The sequence below is a fragment of the Ovis canadensis genome, chromosome 1, assembly GCF_042477335.2.
Source record: "Ovis canadensis isolate MfBH-ARS-UI-01 breed Bighorn chromosome 1, ARS-UI_OviCan_v2, whole genome shotgun sequence".
Lineage (NCBI taxonomy): Eukaryota > Metazoa > Chordata > Mammalia > Artiodactyla > Bovidae > Ovis > Ovis canadensis.
In genome coordinates, this window is record NC_091245.1 from 129,549,685 (window position 1) to 129,564,444 (window position 14,760).

Here is a 14,760-nt window from a genome sequence, read left to right on the forward strand (position 1 = left end):
TAGAAAATAAGAGGGGGGGGAAAAAGTCACCTAAAACCTCAAATCCAAAGACAACCACATATTCTCTCTCTGCTCAGAAGTATGTGTCTACAGGGTAGCAATGACATCTATACGCTACCATGTGTAAAACAGACAGCTAGTGGGAGGCTGCTGTGTAACACAGGGAGCTCAGCTCAGTGCTCTTCGATGACCTAGAGGAGTGGACTGGTGGGGCTTGGGGGAGGGGGGAGGCTTAAGTGGTTAAGGATATATGTGTACATACAGCTGATTCCCTTTGCTGTCCAGCAGAAATATACTAAAATTGTAAAGCAAATATACTCCAATTAAAAAAAAAAGTACCCGTCTGCCTGTAGGGTTGGTATAAGCAGCAGGCAAGCATGACCCTCTTGGGCCATCCAGCTATCATTTGCCCCCCTCATTTTCTAACCAAATCCTGATTGTGCCTACAAGTCTACTCCACCTGAGGCCATGAGTTTCGGGGGGTAGCAAACCCTAGTCCCAGCCTAAGACGAATCACAATCCATTCCAGCCAGTCACTGTGGTCCTCCTTTCCTTGACACTGACTGGTTTAGACGTAAACTTATGCAATGCTGACTCAACAGAGGAGAAGCTGGGGTAGCATCTACTATGAAGTCTTCGGGAAAGGCTTTTATCACTGATAGAGAGACATCACAGGAAAAAAAAAGTCTTCTTCCAAGAAACTTAGTCATACTTACTTGTACACTTGAACTTGTGGCAGTCATCTTGCAACCATAAGAGGAACTAGCCGTGGGCAAAATAAACACATATCCTGCATTTTCAACTTTTTCTCACTGACCTTACTTTTAAAAACATATACACACAGACACATCTTTCTGACCCAACCTCCCCCTACTAAAACCATTCTCTCTTCTCTACTCTTCTCAAAAAAGCTGTCAAAACAAGCTGTTTCCTCCACTAAACTATGCACTCATCATTGACATTCCCAGGCTTTTTTAATTTCCCAAAAGTTAAGCTTCTTCTATCCTACGTTTTCAAGGCACATTTGACACGTTGCTATTTTGGCAATGAACACACGCTACAGTAATGGTTTGCCCTGCAGATTATAATCTCTGAAAACACTGCCAATATCCAGAAAAGTTCCTGGCATATAAAGCACAAATATTTGTTTCATTAATGAAACGGAAATCCAATGCCTAACAAACAGGCATATCCCGAATGTTGAAATGAGTGTAGCAACCCTACGATCTACACACACCAGAATATGCCTTTGTGTGTGTTAAGCTGGGAAGAAGGACAAGTGCTCAGGAAGGCAAGAGAGCACAGTGCCTTGAAAGCTGAAGACAATTCTTCTTTACTCTACAGGAATCAGAGGGCTGGTCAGAGTTAACTCAGTAGCAGAGGGGAGGGCGTTTCCACACCGGTAGCTCAGAACCAATGGCGAGAAGGTGTGCCAGGATCTGGGCGACTCTGCCACCGGCCAGCACTGCTGCCGACCTGCGCCAGGGAGGAAGGGGCATCCCAGCCCTCCCGGGGCCTGGAGCTGGCAACGAATCTGACCAGTGACAACCAGCACACCTCAAAGGCCAAGCATGCACGTGCGCACGCACACACACACACAAACCAAAGAAATACATTTAGAGCTTAAACTGTACTTGCAACAGTCCAAGAGACAACGAAGCAGGCAAAGTTGGTGGCAGTTCCAGATTCAGCCCTACCCAGCACTTCCTTTGGTATGACAACTAGGAATGAAGGGATGTAAGCAAAGACCTCTACTCAGTTAAGCAAAAATGCTTTTCTACTTCAAAAGTCACTTCCGAATGTGAAAGAACTGATTAAAAGGGCAATGGCTTTTTTACTTCCCTTTCTAATTTTAGTAATAAATCCTATCTGGAGGAGAGTCCTGGGCCATGCTGGGAACACTCCTCAGAAAAACAGTACATAAAGAGACACTAGACATTTTTCCAGTAGTCATGTATGGATGTGAGAGCTGGACCATAAAGAAGGCTGAGCACCGAACAATTGATGCTTTTGAACTGTGGTACTGGAGAAGACTCTTGACAGACCCTTGGACTGCAAGGAGATCAAATCACTCAGTCCTAAAGGAAATCAATCCTGAATATTCATTGGAGGGGCTGGTGCTGAAGCTCCAATACTTTGGCCACCTTATGTGAAAAGCCAACTCATTGGAAAAGACTCTGATGCTGGGCAAGACTGAAGGCAAAAGGAGAAGGGGACGACAGAGGATGAGATGGTTGAATGGCATCACCAACTCAATGGACATGGGTTTAAGCAAGCTCCAGGAGATAGTGAAGGACAGGGAAGCCTGATGTGCTGCAGTCCATGGGGTCACAAAGAGCTGGACACAGCTGAGACTGAACAACAAGATTCTTTGAAAACGAAAAGTGTCTTGGGCCAAGATCTGACAACCACAGTTTATAAAACAGTTCAGTGCAAAATACTAATGAAATCAGTGATTACTGATCTAATGAAATTACTGATCTTACCAAACACCACTTACTCCAAAAAGACAACCTAATCATTGAAACCTAATCAATTCATTGAAAGACTAATAAGTCTTTTGTAGCTGCCCATTTTACAGCAAACTCTCTGAAGGACAAGTACGTCTCCTCACTGATTTAACTGACTTCCAAAAGACGTTGGCACACTTTTGAGGAGAATAAGGTATTAAGGATATGAAGATAGCAGCAAGTAGGAAGTGAAGTGGACGGGTCGTACCATTCCAACAGGGTCCTAGGAGGTCACCTCCTTAGGCAAAAACATCTCCCTTGGGAATCCTAGAGGCTGACCAGTCAGTAGAGAGAGAGATCAGTGTGTGTGTAGGGGAAGAGGGAGGCAGAAGGAGAAGGCAAGGCATTCCCTATACGCATACCATGGTTAGTCTATATCCTTAGAGGTGGGATATTACCAATGTCCAGGCTACAAACAAATGGAAAAAAATGACCCCAGGATATAAAGCGCTTTTTAATATAATTTTACTTTAACAGGGGATGGGGAAATGGAGTGCAGCTGACCACGATGACTAAGATCCAATCTAAGAAATGACAAAGTAAAAATGACTTTACCAGATAGTACCTGGGGGACTGTTATTTCCTTACAAAAATATCCTTTGATTACTAAGCTTCCTACGCTATTAAGAAAATGACTTACGTTTATTTTTCAAAAGGCCGACTTGCACAGAGCTTCAGCTGCATGGAGGTAACATTCTCTAAACGGTGAGAGGACTGAGAAAGGAGCCAGCAGCCCGCTGATTCCACGGCATGCCCACTGTGCTTCTAGGACAGTCGTTAACAACCAAGATCCTGGCAGCCGCTCTGTCTTTGTTCCTTACATTTGCTTGGGGACAATTTTTATGATGCTATTAATATTCTCTAAACTGGCCCTGATCCTCAATAAGACAAAGGATCGGTTCTAGAGGGGTGATCATATTAAAGGAGAATAGTAGCCAGACAACCCAAATTATATTTTGCCCAATCTAATCCTAAGTCAATTACAAGGACAAAGAAGTCACAAGATAAATTTTTTTTCTATCTTAGGAGATGAACTAAAAGAATGATTTAAATCCAGCTGCTTCCTCAATCCTCACACCCATGATGGAAACGGAAAGCAGAATTCTCAATGATCGGGAGTTTTAATTTGGTACACATTTCGAGTAACTTAAGAGTGCAGCAAACACTGCTTTCTCTCACTCTTTCAAAAATTCCCAATTTCCAAAGCACAGAACTAAAATGAATCCACATTATACCACCAATGCAGCATCTGACAGTTTACTGAACACACACAGCCAAACCACATTCAATGTTCCATGGAGATAAAACAGAAGACATATATCATTATCAGTAAGAAACTGACACATTCTAGTCAAAAGGATGGTCAAAACCTTTGACATGACCTTTCTGAACTACTAATAGATGCAAGAAGCTATGTGCTAAATATATCCCCTGTTCATCATCGATACCTTTCTATATTAATGCAGGGACGTCATTTTTTAAAAAGTACACCACCTAGATGTAATTGGCAGGTAAATTTACATTGCAAATGTTCACAACATACAAGCCATAAATGAGAATCGATATTAATAAATCAGTTCTGTCTTGATGTTAATAAGCAGGAAGAGACCAGATAGGTTACTAACCTGCTGGACCACAGCGTCCTCAACCATAAAGGGAGGAATAAATAAATTAGATGCAGGATGGCAGGTGTTTTCACTTATTAAAAAGCCAATTCCAATTAACTGTTATAACTGCCTCTACAGCATTTGGCTGAGACTGTTTAATCAGCTGATCCCTTTAATAAAAAGCCATGTCCTGTGTTCTTTGCCTCAGAAGTGGTCTCTGTTTGAGATGCTGCCAGCGATTTGTCAGGATGTTCACTTGTTTTCCCAGTAGCAGCCATGTGCGGCACACCCAAGCGCTTCTCTTCAATCTCTCCTCTGATCAATGGGTGAAAGCAGCTCAAGGAGGCAGCAAGACGGGACTGCAACCAAGTACTTCAATGAACTAAAGAACAGACAATAACAACCAACCATATTGATGTTTACCGTGGAGCCAGCGCTGTTCTAACCACTTAACACATATTAATGTACTTAATCTGCAACCACCTCTATGACGCAGATTATATTATCATCATCCCATTTTACAGATGAGAAAAGGAGACACGACTAAGTGAAGTAACCTGTCTGAGGCTTCATGGCAGGTAAGTAACGGAGCAAGAACTTGACCTTCAGCAGTCTGGCTTTAGGTGACTCACTTTCAGTAACTCTGCTTACTGCTTCTCTGTCAACTGTACAGTGATCAGACCCACCACTTCAGTTCTGTCAATACTACGGCAGCCAGAAGCCCAGGTTTCATGGTGGGCGTACAGCTCTATTTTATCTGCAGTCATGAAACATTTGCTTTCTCCAAGGGGCCTAGATTCTGGCAATTAGTGCTCAAATTACCCATACCTTGGGCTTGGGCAGATTACCTTATTTGGCATATTTTTTTTTTAATAGTTTCATAGGTCATCCATTCCACCGTATAAAATACACCATTTAGCAGTGTGTGCATGCATGTACTAAGTCATGTCCAACTCTTTGTGACCCACGGACTGTACAGCTCTTCTGTCCATGCAGATTCTCTAGGCAAGAATACTGGAGCGGGTTGCCATTCCCTTCTCCAGGAAATCTTCCCAACCCAGGGATCAAACCTGCGTCTCTTATGTCTCCTACATGGAAGCCTCAGGAAGTTGAGTTTAGGGATAGGACGATTCCACCATTAACAGAAACACTGGTCAGAAAGCTGGAAGGAAGAGATGATTCCTTAAACCTAAGTCTTGGAGAGGATCAGCACTGTGATGAGAATCTGACAACTGGCCATTTAAAGGGGTTTTCAACATCACTTCTCACAGTACAGGAGTGCAAAAGGTATATGGCCTACAAGATTTTAACTGAATGGTAAATACTCACCATCCCCCAGCATGCCTAGAAGGCTGACTTTCTGAGTAAATCACATTCTCCTAAGGGGAGAAATGCCACTTTCCAAGTGATCTGCTCAATATGTAGTCTCCTTAACCCTTGTTAAAGGGGCCCCTTGTAAACTTGGCCCCCTAAAAATGCAGACTTCGAGAAGTAACAGCACAAAGTAATTTTTCAAAGAATATGTTACATACAAATTACACTCCAGTGTGCAGATTATTTTCCGGTGGTCCCATTATACTCTTTCACTTATTACTACACTTCAGATCCTATCCATGAAACAAACCAACCTCCTGACTTGTCTCCAAATTCAAAATACATGGTATCATAGGTAATGGGCAACTCTGCACTTTTTGTTCTTTCCATTCTCAACATCAACAATGTAATGATGAAATGTACCCTCAAGCTTCTAAATCTTTAATATACAGGATTAGAAAAAAAAACTACATGTGAAATAAAAATTAAGAACATCTGAAAGAATGATAGCTTTTAAGAGGAAATCACAAGTTTAAAAAAAAAACAACACCCTAGTTGTTGAAAGAGTACTATTAACAGTGGTTAACAAACTCTTTATGTTCCCAACGGGGTGAGGGGGGCATGCAAAAAAATCTACGTTATAAAACATGCATGTACTACTGTTAGTCTGTACCTTGAAAATTAATGTCTTTCTTATTTTATAGAAGTGATGTTTAAAAAAATCCAAGGGCTTATTATTTTCTTCCAAATGAATCATCTGGCACCCACCTTAGAAGCCCAAATCCCTAAAAAATTCATGATTTCTAATCTCTTCTAGTTGCAAACATAAAGCACCATCTTCTACTACAAAATATCTTAAATAAAAGCCTATCAAAAAGAAAAAACATTCATTCTTGTGACCACAGATAAGGGCCAGCTGCTCCCAGTTCACATTTCCCATCCCTAAACTTTGTAGACAATAGGGACTGTATGCTTGGGTCCTGGGCTCTTTTTTAAAGCAATAAGTAATGATCCAACTTGGAAAGACACCAGCGTCATCACTCTTAAGACAATAAGACAGACAGCCATATGGTTTGCCTTCCATCAGTCAGCGCTTTCTAGACTTGACCCAAAGAGACCTGTTAATTCCACCCACGTCCTCCTCTCCTCCACCAGAAACTACTACTGAATGCCTGAAAAGCCAGGGTCCACGAAAAACCAGGAGGCAGGCTCCTTTGGCATTCTCCTACCCAAATCTTCATGAAGAACAGATTAAGCGCATTTTCTGAGATGTATACACCACACAACAGCAAAACCACAGGGAAACAAACAAACAAAAAACCCTGAGTGCAGTAAGAGAAATGAATATTTCTGTTACAGTACTGTTGGGAGGTGACTCCTAGCTGCACATTTCTTCCTCTGTTTTAGCTCTCACTGGCACAAACTTCTCAGGCAGTAGGTCACGAGGCAGCTCTGTGTTTAAACACCACCTCAGCATTACTTGGCCGCTTCCTAAGAGTGCTGGCACCTCACCCACTGATTACCTGCATCCACACACACACAACCCCAGCTTCGGGCCTCTGAGGCAACCCTTCTGGAGTGCTCCTTGGCCTTTTATAGTGGAGGCATGTGATGAGCGTACCGGCACCAGCTGTTCCTAATTACCTCTCAGGCTGGGGCGAATGACTCAGCAGCCCAACTTTCTTTTTAAGGAGTCATCTACCTTGCGAGCCAACCAACAAACTGAACAATAGTAAAGCACTTGACAGGGCTATAGGTTAAACAAGAAGAATCACACACGATGCCAGGCTATCACTTAAACCAAGGCCGTCCTACTGCAAGCTGACTCACCAGGTGTCTCCCCCACCCCGCCCCGCCCCGCCCCCAGGCTTCCCTAGTGGTTCAGATGGTAAAGAATCTGCCTGCAAAGTGGGAGACCAAGGTTCGATCCCTGGGTGGGGAAGATTCCCCTGGAGAAGGGAATGGCAACCCACTCCAGTATTCTTGCCTGGAGAATTCCACGGACAGAGGAGTCTGGCGGGCTACAGACCACGGGGTACAAGAGAGTTAGACACGACTGAACGACTAACATCTTTCTTTACTCCAAAGGCTGAAGTAGGAAGCCTTTTCCAGTCCAGCCAGCCCTTGCACCACTACCCAAGACCAGGAAGAAGCCAGCCGGCCTCTTCCCACTTCTCTGCTTGACCATGTGAAGCGCTCAATCGCGCTCCGTCACTCGCACGCCCGGCTGTTTCCACCCCTTTACTATTCGGAACTGCCGCGGGACAGGCAAACCCCTCCGGGCTATAAGGATTGTCAAAACACAGGAACCCAAGATCTAGCCCTCCACACCCGATACTGACAGAATTCTCCCCCAAAAGACAAGGTGTCCCTACAAAACAGCCTTCGTTCCGCCGAGCCTGACCTCGCAGCTTGTTTCCCCCTGCTCTCCCACACGCAGTTTCTTCCACAATGACTACTACGCTGTACCTCGGAATCAGCCCGAACCCAACGCTCACTTTGCACAAAAGCCTTTCTGCATGATTCTACTCAATGACACAAAACTGCCGCGCAAGGACGCGCGAGCGACGGCACTCGCCTGAAACACGCACAAAGCTGGCGTCTCTACGAGCAACACCCACTCTCACCCGACTGTGGGAGCCTTTGATTACAGCCTGCTGGGCAAAACTCCCAACAAAGAGGGTGGGGGGTGGGTGGGGAGGGGGTCTTGGGATCCCCCAGGGGCTCCCCCCTAAACCAGTCTTGGCTAAACCCAGCCAGCCCCGCAAGGTGGTGGTTGTGCTCCAGCCACCGACTCGGCCTTTCTGAGTCCGCGATCACACCCGCCACCTACACTCCCCGGCTACCCCCGACCAGGCTGGGAAGAAGGGAGGCCAACAGCTCGCGGGCCGCGGCCGCCGAGGGTGGGCGGAGAACAATACGGAGCCGGGGCGGGCGCTGCTGAGGTGTCACAGCCGGGTGCACCGCGCGCGGCATCGGGGCGGGGGTGGGGTGCGCCCGGGAAGCGGCGAAGGGCCCCCCCCAGCCCCGCGGCGCCGGGTAAAGTACAGAGCCGGCCCGTAAACAGCGGCGCTGGCGGCGGCGCGCCGGGCCGCTCGCCCCTTCCGGCGGACGCGGCCCCTTCCAGGAAACCGAGCCCGAGCTGCCCCGCGCGGGCCCCGCTCAGAGGCCCCCCGCGCCCGCCGCCCAGACCCAGAGAGCCGCCGCCCCGCGTCCTCCCCTCCGCCGCCTCCTCCGGACCCGCTCGAAGATCGCCCCTCACCGGCCGACGGCCCCGACCGCGCGCCACCGCCGCGCCGAACCCTCCGGGCGAAGGGCGCTCAGGACGGGCGAGCCACTCACCACAGCCGAGGCGCGGCGCGGCCCGACTGACGGCGGCCAGCGAGCCCGACCGGCCGCGCGGGCAGCGATCAGGTGACTCACTCCCTCCCCGCGGCCGGCCGCCCCCTCCGCGCCCCACCCCTCCCTTCTCTCCGAAGCCGCTGCCGCCACCGCCCCGCCCCCTCCCGGGGCCGAAGCCCCGCCCACCCGCTTCACGAGGTCCCGCCCCGTAGGCCAACCTCGCGAAGCCCCGCCCCTCCCGCTCCAGCGCGCCTAAACCCCGCCCTCCCGAAAAGCCCGCCCCACACGCTGGCCGGGAATCGGGCTTTGCGGGTCCTTGCACCTTGCTCCCTGCAGCCCGAAGCCCACCGGACGCGGATGCAGGGAGGGACCATACGCGGATACCGGGCATGGCAGGATAGTGCAGGCGATGGTGTCTTTGAAACCTCCGCGGGCGTCGCCCCTTTGCAGGCATAGCCCGCTGTCTGAAAAAAAAAAAAAAAAAACACCTGAGGACCATCATCTCCTCCTTCCCTGCTTCAAGAGGAAAGGAAAAGCCTGATGGCCTGCTCTCTCGAAGTGTTGCCTGGACACCCGGAGTCGAGTGCCAGCGGACACCAGGAGGAGAAGACTAGCGCCGGCCCACGTCCCTCTCCCCAGACCAGACCCCATCAGAGGTAGCTGCTGGCAGCACGCTCCTCTGCCTTCTCCTGAGTGTGGCGGGGCGCCCAGGTTCGCAGGTATTTGAGCTTGCTGATAAAGATGCATCAAGTGCACCCAAGATTTTGTAGAAAGCATCTGGCAGCCCTGGTGTCTGACAGTGAAAACAACAGCGTCGGCTCGCAGGTGTCCCCTTTATGCCAGGAAATTTGGAACCGGGTTCAGTGTTCTGGTGGTGTCAGCCAGCTCATCTCGGCCCCAGGTCAGACATTCATCTCTTCTGCTGTTTATTCTGGTGTTTATCCAGCTGTCGGCGTTAAAATTAAGTTCCCAGTCTACTTAAGTAGACATCTCTGCAGTTCAAAGCACTGACTGTGGGCAGAGACGCCCACCTGACAAAAAGCCTACACTTCCGAATCTAACGGGAGACCCGAGTGTCCCTTTCACTGTGCTGATCTATTGGAGGCCGGATCTTGGGATTTTGCGATCGGCGTTTGATTCAGGTTGAAACACAAGACACTGATGGTTGGACAGCATCAGCACCAGGAGGTGAAGGCTCATTCTGGGGTAGGAAGGAAGACAACTCTGCACCTCCCAGTGCAAAAAAGACTACCTAGTTAACAAAAGTCAGATATTGTCACTAATGTGACTACATTTGTACTCACAGACTGAGACTACAGGACATTTGAGTTATATCCAAAATACACGAGAAAATGACGAGTGAAATTGTGCAGGGTCCAATCGGCGAAGTGATTGACTGTAACCTAGAATTTGGACAGGAGGTGACATTTGTATTGAAGAATAGGACCCTATAAGCCAAGGAGGGAAGACTGTATGCAACAATCTAAAGGGAGAAGGCAGATGGCATTTCAGGCTGCCTGAGTTCGTGCCTGCATGCGTGCTAAGTCACCCTATGGACTGAAGCCCGCTAGCTCCTCCATCCATGGGATTCTCCAGGCAGGAATACTGGGGTGGGTTGCCATCCTCTTCTCCAGGGGATCTTCCTAATCCAAGGACCAAACCCGCATTTTTTATATCTCCTGCATTGGCAGGTGGGTTCTCTACTGCTAGCGCCATCTGGGAAAGCCTTGTGTTTATTTAATATTAAAATGGTAAGTAAAGTGAAAGGAATGTAGTCTCTGACTTGGGATGTTCACAACTTCTAAGATTTAAAACAGGCAAAAATAATTTAAAAATAAGCTATTACAATAAGGATATATTGTACAATACAGCCATACTTATTTTATGATGACAATAAATGAGTTATAACTTTAAAAATTCTGAGTCACTATATTGTACACCTGTAACATATAACATATAATATTGTTATCATATTATAACAATAATATATAAGTATAACATCAGCTATACTTCAGTTTTTTAAAAGGCAGTAATAAAGAAGACAATACTGGAGCAGAAGAGCTTAATGTGACAGGGGCCAAATTGGTGAAAGAGGTGCTACTGGAATACCAGATTTAATGACAATCTAAGTGGTTCAGTGTAGGGTCTGAGTAGGGAAAAATTCCTGTGGCTCCAAAAACCAGTTGGGGATTAAAAATAGCAAAACTCTGTTGTCACTCTCTGTATCAAGAGGGGAATTTGTTTTCCAACCATCTGATGCTATAACTGCATAGCCAGGAGAACACTGCAGAAATGATGCTCTGTTAATTCTGGGTTTAGTCTTTAGATTGGCATCTCCCACTTCCTCTTTCTTGGGACCCTCCCTCTCGGACAAGTCACCATGCTGTGACAAGCTCCGCATGGGACATGTGTACCCTCTCTAGTCAACTGCCCCCAGCAGAGCAAGCAGCCAATTTATTGTTTCTCAGTCTCTGTCGAGTCCGACTCTTTGTGACCCCATGGACTGCAGCACACCAGGCTTCCCTGTCCTTCACCATCTCCTGGAGTCTTCTGAAACTCATCACCCATGAGTCAGTGATGTTATGTAACATCTCATCCTGTGTGGCCCCCTTCTCCTGCCCTCAGTCTTTCCCAGGCAGGCTGCTGTCCATGTCTCTAAACCAGCCAATATTTGGTATCAAATGTGTCATGAGTGAGTCACCTTTAATGTTCTGTTCTAGTCAAGTTTAAACATGACTCCAACCCCAGCCAAAAACAAAACCAAAAAACTCTTAATAGGGTCCAATGAATTCATAAAAACATAAGATAATAAAATGATTGCTGTTTTAAGCCACTAAGTCTTAGAGTGGTTTGGTTAAGGAAAATGTCTGGTAATGGAGTAGAGCATGAAAATGTAGTTAAATTTGTAAGAAAACTCATAAAGTCAGTGTCAAGGCTGAGAGGAAAGTTCAAATAAATAAAACAGGAAATATGTAGAAGAGACTCATTTTAAACCTGTGTCAAGCTCCTTGATCTGAGATGACCCTTGAGATTCTCCTCAATTACAAATTAATTGTGCCCCAAAATTCCTTCAGTCTGCTGTGTTGATAGAATTAAGTAGAGAAATTCTTATTCTCTCAGAAGTTAATGCTAAAAATTGTTCTTCACATATATATATACATATACATATGCTGTTGTTCAGTCACTAAGACGTGTCCAGCTCTTGACACTCAGGATGCCCTCTGCCTCTGTAAAGTGAAGAAAGTGAAAGTGGCTGAGTTGTGTCCGCCCTTTGCAACCCCATGGACTGTAGCCCACCAGGTTCCTCCAGAATACTGGAGTGGGTTGCCGTTTCCTACTCCAGGATATCTTCCTGACCCAGTTATCAAACCCTTGTTGCCTGCATTGGCAGGCAGATTCTTTACCAGAGCTACCAGGGAAGCCCAGCCTTTAGCTGGAGCTACTACCAAAGCAACATGATTCTAGGGCTGATGCTAACCCTCCACCTTGGCTAGCCTCAGGGTGCTGCTGCTGCTGCTGCTGCTGCTAAGTCGCTTCAGTCGTGTCCGACTCTGTGCGACCCCATAGACGACAGCCCACCAGGCTCCCCCATCCCTGGGATTCTCCAGGCAAGAACACTGGAGTGGGTTGCCATTTCCTTCTCCAATGCATGCAAGTGAAAAGTGAAAGGGAAGTCGTTCAGTCGTGTCTGACTCTTAGCTGCCCCATGGAGTGCAGCCCACCAGGCTCCTCCGCCCATGGGATATTCCAGGCAAGAGGACTGGAGTGGGGTGCCATCGCCTTCTCTGAGCCTCAGGGTGCACTGCTGTCCATTTCCTATCTGTTTCCTCCCAGTCCCCAGATTTATTCACCAGGTTGAGTCTTGGGGATAACCAGAGTGAATATATTAAACACATACAAGGAAAGAATGTAACTGTCAAAAAGAGGAACTCATCAAAATCTGAAGCCAAGAAGAGGGGAGCCAGAAACGCAAACACAGGCAACACATGCTGGCACTGGGGTGTGAGGGAGAGGGCGCGTCAGCCAAGGGCGCGGTGACAGGTATCTCCTGATTTTCAAAAGTCCGCTTTATACCACTTTGATTTTTACAGAACACCTGCATGAGTACTTAGTTTTACTAACCAAAAGAAATCTGAAGAAGGTTTTTATTTTTACGGAAAAAAGGTGAAAATAGCATTCAGCTTTCAGAGGAACCTGGCAGGCTGCAGTCCATGGGGTCCCAAAGAGCCGGCCTGAGCGACTAACACTTGGTTTTGCAGTGAGCCTTCCTAGAGGCAGGGCTGCCCTGGTGGCTTAGACAGTAAAGATTCTGCCTGCCATGCAGGATTTCCGGGTTCGATCCCTGGGTCCCAAAGATCCCCTGGAGAAGGGAACGGCTACTCACTCCAGTGTTCTTCCCTGGAGAATTCCACAGAGAGAGGAACCTGGCAGACGGTATAGTCCATGGGGTCGCAAAGAGTCAGACACGACTAAGGAACTAACACTTTTATTTTATAGAGGCAGCGCACATCCTGTGCGCCAAGAGTGGCGCCACCCAGCTCACCCCCTGAGAGCTGCACTCAGCATCTCAGTGTTAGGTTGCCACAGCTCTGAATTGTATCCGAGCATCTGTGTTTTATCTCAATTTATTTTGAGCATTCATTAGCAATATATATCCGAAGGTAATTACTTCTTAGTCTGTTCAGTCAGTTCAGTCGCTCAGTCGTGTCCGACTCTTCGACCCCATGAATTGCAGCATGCCAGGCCTCCCTGTCCATCACGAACTCCCGGAGTTCACTCAAACTCACATCCAAGTCAGTGATGCCATCCAGCCATCTCATCCTCTGTTGTCCCCTTCTCCTCCTGCCCCCAATCCCTCCCAGCATCAGAGTCTTTTCCAATGAGTCAACTCTTCGCATGAGGTGGCCAAAGTACTGGAGTTTCAGCTTTAGCATCATTCCTTCCAGAGAACACCCAGGACTGACCTCCTTTAGAATGGACTGGTTGGATGTTGTTGCAGTCGAAGGGACTCTCAAGAGTCTTCTCCAACACCACAGTTCAAAAGCATCAATTCTTCAGCACTCAGCTTTCTTTATAGTCCAACTCTCACATCCATACATGACTACTAGAAAAACCACAGCCTTGACTAGATGGACCTTTGTTGGCAGAGTAATGTCTCTGCTTTTGAATATGCTATCTAGGTTGGTCATAACTTTCCTTCCAAGGAGTAAGTATCTTTTAATTTCATGGTTGCAATCACCATCTGCAGTGATTTTGGAGCCCAGAAAAGTAAAGTCTGACACTGTTTCCACTGTTAACTTTATGCCATTTCAGCTTATGAAAGCTTTCATAGGAACACTCTACTTTCTCTCAGGTGAGGAAAATTGTATTTTATTCCCAGGTACTGTTACATACAGGTCGTGGGGAGGATGGGGAGCTAAAGGCTACCGTGTCTTAGTTCCACTAGGTTAGCCACCAAAGTCATCCTATTTACATCGCCTTTTGATTTCATTCAAATGATTTGCTTCACATATACATCTACCTATGGGGAAAGATTATTTCACTAGTGAGCATCAACAGTTGGTATGTTTGTTGGCAATATTCTCATCATAAACTAATAAATAATCTTTCTGATTGTCTTCCTGCCTCTACAGCTTCGAGTGAGTGAGTGTTAAAGACAGAGTCACTGAGAGGAGTAGAGTTCAGGTTTTCTGTCTGCAAGTATAGAATTCTACTGAGTGTGACAAGGTAAAGCCCAGGGTGACCTGTCCCAAGTCCCCTACTTCACAAGAACTCTCTTTGTATTCGTTGCTAGTGAGCTTTAGATCAGGGACACTATGTCAACCACTCACTTCTCTTTCCCTAAATCCCTGTTTGGCGGACACGGCTAGTTGTCTACCCAATATCCATCACCCCTTCTTCTTTCTATTTTGGTTGAAAATGAAGTCGCTCAGTCATGTCTGACTCTTTGCAACCCTGCGGACTGTAACCTACCAGGATCCCCCATC

General features: G+C 46.9%; 1 protein-coding gene across 20 annotated transcripts in view; it reads right to left on the minus strand.

Moving 5' to 3' along the window:
• The window catches only part of BACH1 (BTB domain and CNC homolog 1), a 79,975-nt gene extending 71,030 nt beyond the window's left edge, over positions 1–8,945 (minus strand). For 9 of the 20 annotated variants that reach the window (XM_069578155.1, XM_069578149.1, XM_069578127.1 and 6 more), the window contains exon 1: positions 8,774–8,945. The gene's annotated coding sequence lies outside the window, so the exon portion shown is untranslated. Of the gene's footprint in view, positions 1–6,954; positions 7,042–8,693 lie in introns of those variants that run through there. The other 11 variants (XM_069578156.1, XM_069578154.1, XM_069578078.1 and 8 more) reach the window with 3 other exon arrangements.
• Between the last annotated feature and the right edge of the window lie 5,815 nt (positions 8,946–14,760).